General features: G+C 37.2%; 1 pseudogene; it reads left to right on the top strand.

Annotated features, from left to right (window-relative positions):
• Positions 1 to 621: 621 nt before the first annotated feature.
• LOC109459875 (DNA damage-inducible transcript 4-like protein pseudogene) lies at positions 622 to 7,733 on the top strand (annotated as a pseudogene).
• Positions 7,734 to 8,892: the final 1,159 nt, after the last annotated feature.

Here is an 8,892-nt window from a genome sequence, read left to right on the forward strand (position 1 = left end):
CCTGCGTGCCTGAACCCAGACCACCTGCTGGCCTGTGATGCTCAGGCTGGGAGTACCACACATGTAATCTTCATGGCCTCCAGCTTCACCTGCTCAGTGCCAGGCAGGGTCAGATGCATCAACGGATAAACAATGGAGGGGAGATTTGGGGCCCCTGCATCAGGCATTGGGGTCCCTGTGTGGCCTGCAAGCCCAGCCATCTCTTTAAGTAGATGCTATGGACAGTCTTGGCTGACCAGCCAGGGCAGCAACACGGCAGTCTCAGTCCCCTGCTCTTGCAAAGTAAGCAAAGTTTTGATTGTTTTCTGTCTTCTGTGAGAGAGTGTATATGTTTTTAATCAGCTCACTGCAGCTGCAAAAGCACCCAACTAGAGCTTTAAAATGTGGAAGGGCCTCGGTGTGAACAGCTCTCATCAGCTCTGACCTGAGGCTGATCACAGGACATCCTCAGACAGCCGCTGGGTGGGGTGGCTGGGGGGGAAGGGGGACAGTGCTTTGATGTAAGAGCTGGACTGGGGATGCAGTGGCAGCACTGGGAAGGGGACTGGATATCCCTTGCATTTTACACTCCCCCCAGAGCTCAAGTGTCCCACGAAACATGGAGGCAAAGGTTGTGGTGACATGGGGGCCTTGCTGGTCAGGTAGGGGAGCTGGGCCAGGGGCTTCCTGTATTTCCACCTGCAGATGAGAAGGAAGTCAGAGCTGGGCGCCTGTCCATCTGCTACTTCCTTTCAGGCAGGCTGGCCCTTTTTCCACATTTGGCTCAGACACTGGGTTTATGGGCCACATGGCAGGAAGTCCACAATTGCTGTGCTGACGGAAACCAGAAAAGAGGCTATTTTCCAGAGTCATGGCCTGCACAGGCCTGACAAATGGTTGGAGGAGGGGCCCTTCATGGGACTGTGGCCGAGCACAGTCCCTAGGACTCCCACTCTATGAAGATGTCATGAGCATAAATTCAAGAACACCAAGCTGAAAAGAATTATAGAAATCACATCGTTCAAAGTCTTCATTCTACTATGAAGAAGACCCAAGAAAGTGCGGCATTTTTCCCAGAATAGTGAGAGAGGCAGACCTAGAACCAATTTCCTGATCCCTCAGTGCCTTGATGTGGATGCAGGGACCCTCATTCCCCTCCTGTGAAGAGATAAAGAGCACTGGCAAAAAGTAGCCATATAGGCACTTATAAGAGACAGCATAAATGCATTTTACACCTTTTTCCTTCTCCTATCTCATTTAAAAGACAACTGCCTAAAACCACAATTATAAAATGGTTGATGGATTTATAATACACTAAAATATAATTCCTATGATAATAAGAGACAGTAAAGGAGAGGGGAGGGCTGGAGCTATATTGGAGCAGTTTCTGTGTATTAACGGAAGTAAGTTTGTATCATTGCAAATTAGATTGTATTAAATTAAGCTGAGAATTGTAATCCACAGGGTCACTACTAAGAAAATAACTCTTTGGAATGGAAGGAACAAAATTGTCATCTTCCAAAGATAAGACTGTCTACATTAAAATATCCAAACGGGGTCAAATATATGGTGATGGAAGGAGAACTGACTCTGGGTGGTGAACACACAATGTGGTGTATTACAGAATTGTACACCTGAAATCTACGTAACTTTACTAACAATTGTCACCCCAATAAACTAATTAGAAAACAAAATCCAAAAGAATCTTGGAATCATAACAACAGGCAAGTTTCAAGAAGGTTGTTGGATACAAGATCAACATATAAAAATAGTATAGCCATATACCAGCAATAAGAAATTAGAAAGCATAATTAAAGTGTGCAAATTCCATTTATAATTGCAACAAAATCTCTAAGGCTCTTACATGAATACATCTAATGGAAGATTTATAAGACATTTATGGAGAAAATTATAACATTTGTTGAAGGACATAAAATAACTCCTTTGTTTATAGAAGTACAACTCAATATATGCTATATATGCTTTATATGTATATATACATACTATATATATAATTTCTAAAAAGTTTACAGTCTCACATTGTGTGTGTGTGTGTGTGTGTATATATATATATATATATATATATATATATATATATACACACATATATATATATATATATATATCTTGATTAAGTTATAATTTAAAACTTCTATTGATCAAAAGACAGCATAAAGAGAGTTATAAGAGAAGCCATAAATTAGAAGATATCCTAAAATTAATCAAAACAAGATTAGTACCCAGAATTAAACATTCTTACAAATCAAGAAAAGATAAAATCCCATAGAAGAATGGACAAAGCCTATAAACAGTCAATTCACAGTAGAAAAAAATCAGACGTCTAATAAATATTTTAAGATAAATTCAGGCTTAAAATTTAGTCTTAAATTTAGTAATAGTGAAGTACAAAGTAAAACAACAATGAGGTACCATTTTATATCCATTAGATTGATAAAAATTAAAAATACATTTGTAAGGATACGAAAGAATAGCTATATTCATACACTACTGGTGGCAGTGTCTTGCAAAATTGAAGGTGCATATTTAATACCCAGCAATTCTATTTCTGAGTATAAAGAAACCCTGGCATATATACCCAAGGAGACATGTATAAGGATACTTAATGCAATCTTCTGTGTAACAGTGAAAATTTGGAAGCTAATGTCCATCAATAGGGTAGATATGTTAGATGGCTATGTAAGTCATGATAAATTATTTCTCTGAAAAATATAAAGCAAATTTGATAAAAATATTATTTTACATTATAATCAGGTAATGAGTAGATTGATGGGTGTTTGAATATGTGGTATTTATATGGAAATATTCAATAACCTTAAAATAGAAATAGTCCATAATCTTAAGATGTTTAAGTGTTAATAGATGACAGTGTACTTGTTTCCCTACCTTATTCTCATCCAAAGTTATGACTCAAATGATACGATAAGTCAAATATCAGTGTTGCTTTGGGCAGGCCAACCTTGCAAGGCAACGTGAGGCATCTCCCTACTCACTTAAAGCAGCAGAAATCCATTTCACCCATGTTGAGGCCCTTTACGTCTCTTTATTATCACCTTCTAGCAGAGAATCTAATACAAGGTATTATTGAATGAATAAAGCAAATTATAAAATAATTGTAATTATAATGAAAAATAAAAATTAGATATAAAGAGATATCGATTTGAAAGAGAACTTAAAGGAAACATAGGTAGAAATTAAAGTATTCAGTTATCTTTTTGAAAAGGCAAGGTGGCTCAACTAAATGGGAACTTTTATAAGACTGAATGATGACCTTCCGTCACTTACAAACTTTTTGTGATCACCCCCCCACCACCACCACCATTTTTAAATCTGAAGAACAGTTCAACAATCTTTAAGTGATATATTTAGTCAAATTTGAAATAAGATGGTCTTTTGAGAATAAAAATATAGAAAATCAACATAAATCTTCCTTTTAGATATCAGCTTAAGGCTGCAGCTGAAATGAAGAACACAAGGAAAGAACAAGTCCATTTAGAAGAGCAATAGCCTTCAGAGAAACTCAGGAAAGCAAGAGGTGAGAAAGATAAGGAAGCCATTGGTTCTTGGCATCGTCCTGGGGAAGACATGTCCTGGCTCGTAAATAGACCTCTCTGGTTCTGGGAACGGAGATGAAGTACAACGATATCAGTGATCCACTCTGACCTATGGCAGCCAACCCTGACTTGAATTCACTGCCTGGAACCTCCAGGAGCAAGCATATGCCTCCGGGCCCTGCTCACCACTCCATCCCTCCCCATAGCTGACAGGTCCAAATATCAGCCTCCAGCCCATGTCAGGGCTCTCCCGTGGGATCTCTGAAGAAAGACCAATGGAAAAGGCCAGTCACTCCCCTGTGAAGAGAACCATGGGATGTAATATCCCTAGTTGCAGAGGGAGCAAATGAAGACAACAGGAAGAGAATCCTGGGGATTTTCTAGTCCTGATCCCAGCAGTCTCTGAAGACCAACTCTTCCATGGAATTTCCCAGAGTTCCATAGGGTACTCCAGTAGTCTTTCAATAAACTCCCCTTTTGGCCCAAAAAAAAAAAAAAAAGAAAATAACTCAAAAACATATAGTAAAAGAATGTACAAGGAAATTAAAATAATACCTAAAAATATCTATTTAACACAAAAGAAGTTAGCGATGGAATAATAGAGGAGCAAAGACGTAAAATACGGAAAACAAGTGGCAAAAAAACATGTAAATTTTGCCTCATCAGCAATTACAATACTATAAATAAAATAAAAAATTGTCAATCAAAGGCTGAAATTGACAGAATGGATATTAAAAAATAATCCAACTATGTGCTCTCTATAAGAGATGGACTTAGATTAAAAGACACAAATAGATTGATAGCAAAAGGATGGAAAAGATATACCATGCAAACAGTAATCAAGAGAGAGCTGAAATGGCTATACTAATATCAGACAAAATAGATTTTAAAATAAAAATTAGTATTAGAGACAAAGAAAGATATCATAATGATAAAAGGGTGCATTCATCAGAAAGAAGTAATGAAGTACACACGCGTGCAAGGTCAGACAATTAAGTTCATGAACTCATCTTAGAAAAAATGCTACATACCTCATTGCTGAATATCACTATGGTCACCTTTGAAGTACTCCCCTTGGGAAGCTATGCACCAATGCCAGCACCTAGTCCATCCTTCAAAGCAACGTTGGAACTCTTTTTCTGGAATGGCCATCAGAGCTGTCGTCGTATTACCCTTGATGTCCTGAGTGTCATCAAAATGTCTTCCTTTCAATATTTCCTTTTTCTTCAGGTAAAGGAAGAAGTCATTGGGGGCCAGATCAAGTGAGTATGGAGGGTGTTCCAATACAGTTATTTGTTTACTAAAATCTCCCTCAAGACAGTGCCATGTGAGCTGGTGCATTGTCGTGATGCAAGAGTCATGAATTGTTGGCAAAAAGTTCAGATCGTTTTCATCTAACTTTTTCATGCAGCCTTTTCAGCACTTCCAAATAGTAAGTAAACCTGGTTAACTGTTTGTCCAGTTGGTACAAATTCATAATGAATAATCTCTCTGATATAGAAAAAGGTTAGCAACACTGCTGCAACAAGTTCGTGAATTTCATTGTCAGACCTCGTATATGCACCTAATAACAGCCCCAAACTACATGAAGCAAAAATTGACTGTATTGAGAGGAGATATAGACAATTAAAATAATAATTAGCATAAGCTAACTAGACCTAAAAGACATCTACAGAACATTCCACCTAGCAACAAACAGCAGCACTCACATAGTCTCATGACATGAGAAACATTCTCCAGAACAGATCACATGCTAGGCCATAAACAAGCCTCAATAAATTTGAAAAAATTGAAGTGTTATAAAGTATCATCTCCAAACACAATAGAACCAAAGGAGAAATCAATAACGGAAGAACTTTGAGAATTTCACAAATATGCATAATAGACAACACACCTCTAAATAATCAATGCATCAAAGTAGAAATCATAAAAGAAATTATAAAACATTTAGAAATGAATGAAAATAAAATGACAACATAGAGATACAGCTAAAGCAGGGCTTAGTGTGAATTTTATAGCTGCAAACACCTATAGTAAAAGAGAAAAAAGATCTCAAATCAATAACTTAACTTTCTAACTTAAGAAACAAGTAAAAGAGTAAACTCAACCCAAAGAAAGCAGAGGAAAGGAATAATAAAGGTTAGAGTGGAAATAAATGAAATAGGGAATAGAAAAACAAAAGAGAATATCGACAAAACCAAAAGTTTGCTCTTTGAAAAGAACAACAAAATTGACAAACCTTTAGCTAGAGTGACCAAGAAAAAAAGCAAAATGACTCAAATTACTAAATTCAAGAATAAAAGAGGGAGTACAGCTACTGACCTTACATAAATAAAAGAGTACAGGAATTACTATGTACAACCATATGCCAACATATCAGATATTTACATAAAATGGACAAATTCCTGACTTAAGAAGAAATAGCAAATATGAATAGACCTATAAAACCAGCAAAGAGGTTAAATTGGTTATTTTAAAACTTCCCATAAAGAAAAGTCCATTGCCAGGTGGCTTAAACTGGTGAATTCTATCATATATCTAAAGAATTAATTAATACCAGTCCTTCACAAACTTCCAAGTAAATAGAAAAGGAAGAAATATTTCTCAATTTATTCTATAAAGCCAGCATTACCTTGATACCAAAACCAAACCAATACACAACAAGAAAACAACAGCTTTTATCCCTCATTAGTGTAGACACAACAATCCTTAACAAAATACAAGCAAATTGAATTCAGCAACAATACAAACAAGCCTCAATAAATGTAAAAGAATTGAAGTGTTACAAAGTATTATGTCCAAACACAATAGAAATAAGGAGAAATCAGTAACACCATGAAATCAATACACTATGACCAATTAAAACTTATTCCAGGAATGTGAGGTAGGTTTAATATGTGAAAATAAGTCAATGTAATACATCATATTAATAAAACAAACAATAAAAACTGTGATCTATAATCACCTCAATAGATGTAGAAAAGTATTTGACAAAATCCAACATGGTTTCATGATAATAACACTCCATAAACGAAGAATAGAAGGGAACTTCATCATAATAAAAGGCATTTATAAAAAGCCCATGGCTAATATATTTGATAATGAAAGACGTAGTGTTTTCTCCCTAACATCAGGAACAAGACAAGTATGTCCACCCTTCCGCTTGTATTCAATATTGTGCTGGAGCCTCTAGCCAAGGCAATAAGGCAAGAAAAAGAAACAAAGCATCCTGGTTGGATAAGAAGAAGTGAAATTGTCTCCATGTGCAGATAACATGATCTTATATGTAGAAAATCCTAAGGAATCCACTAAAAAAATATTAGCGCTATTAACTGTTAAAGTTATCATCAGCAATATTGCAGGGTACAAAAATCAACATACAGGCAGCTCTGTGGGGCCTGTGCTGGCTGGGCTGGGTGGAGAAGGGTGCGGATTACTGCTGGGGTCTGCAGGTCCCTGAGCCCCAGAGGGAAGGGGCTTCAGAGGAGAGTTCCTTCCTCAGTTTACCCCGCAGCTTTGCCAGAGAGCGCTTCCGCCCCAGCGAACTCCCGGCAGCGCCCTGGAAAGACCGTTCTGCTCCGGGAGAGAAACCGAGCCGTTGACCGTGGTTGCCACTGGCAGTTTGAGCAGTAAGAACCCTGGCAGCACGTCCGAGTTGCTGGACCGCGGCTTCCAGCGGGGAACCTGCTAAATGGTTTTGACTACTGGGATTATGTTGTTCCTGAACCCAACCTCAATGAGGTGGTCTTTGAGGAAACAACTTGCCACAGTTTGGTTAAAATGCTAGAGAACTGTCTGTCCAAATCGAAGCAAACCAAACTAGGTTGCTCAAAAGTCCTCGTTCCTGAGAAACTGACCCAGAGAATTGCTCAGGACGTCCTTCGGCTCTCCTCCACGGAGCCTTGCGGCTTAGGAGGTTGTGTCATGCACGTGAGCATGGAAGCTGAAAATGTATGTATAAAGCTGGATAAGATTGTGTGTGACTCTAGTGTGGTGCCCACTTTTGAGCTTACTCTCGTGTTTAAGCAGAACTGCTCGTGGACCAGTTTGAGGGACTTTTTCTTTAGTCGAGGTCGCTTCTCATCCAGCCTCAGACGAACTCTGATCCTAAGCCCAGGATTTCAACTTGTTAAGAAAAAGCTTTACTCCTTGATTGGAACACCAGTCATTGAAGGGTGCTAAAAGGGAAATATTTAAAAAGGGATTTTTTATGATTGGGTGATAAAATTCTGCAGCTGTTCAGTTACGGTCATTGTAGTTTTGCCCTGCCTACTCTTAAAAAGAAACCCCAAATCAAGTTCATCTTCCTTGTGTATTTCATGTACACAGCAACCCCAACTAAAGGTTTCATTTTGTGGCTTTTGTGAAATGATCCGAGAGAGTGTACATTGTCTGCATATGTTGCATTTTTTGTGGAATGGGATGGAATAAGGAAGAGAAGAAGCAGTCCACTTTAGTTTTGTATTTGATTTCCACAAAGTTTTCCAGGTAGTCTTGCAAATAGACTATTAAACGAACTTAGTTTGATTTTCATATGGCTTTTTTTCTGTAAGTTTTCAGAGTGATTCTTTCAATCATATAATCTCACTGAATGATGCTTAGTCCATCCAAACTTCCAGAAGCCCACATCACCAATTGGCAGCTACTACTCAAATTTGAAGAATTCTTATACAGGAGGATAGAATTAAGTGGGTGAGCATAATTAAAACTTAACCCCATGCAAAAGTGATTAAGAAAATATCACAGGGAGAACAAAACTATTTCACTGTTTCTTTGACTCCTCTCCACCCTTCTGTTTTGAAGAGGTGGCAGAAGCTCAAGCTGTCATTTTAGTAACAACAGTAGTGTTTTAAATAACTTTATGATACAATATAAGCTGAGTTTTTGTAGTTCTCAAGTATTTAATGTTATCTTTAAACTAGAAACATGGAAAATATTGAACTGTTAAATAAAATTTTTTAAAAATCTACATATTAGTATCAATTATATTTCTGTACAATAGCAATTAACAATCTAAAAAGGAAATTAAAAAAATAATTTCATATACAACAGCATTAAAATGAATAAAATTCTTAGGAATAAATTTAAGAAAAGAAATACAAGACTTGTACACTGAAAACTACAAAATACTGAAATAAATTAAAGACCTAAATAAATGAAAAGACTTCCTAAGGTTATGGATAGGAAGACAATATTGTTAAGGTGATAATTTTCCCCCAAATGATCTGTAGATTCAGTGTAACACCTACCAAAATCCTAACCTGTGTTTTTGCAGAAATCGACAAGCAGATCCTAAAGTTCATATAGAAATACTAAAGACCCAGAAAAGTCAAAGCAATCT

Source organism: Rhinolophus sinicus, chromosome 6 (assembly GCF_057876585.1).
Source record: "Rhinolophus sinicus isolate RSI-liver-muscle chromosome 6, RSI-T2T, whole genome shotgun sequence".
In the NCBI taxonomy this organism is placed as follows: Eukaryota; Metazoa; Chordata; class Mammalia; order Chiroptera; family Rhinolophidae; genus Rhinolophus; species Rhinolophus sinicus.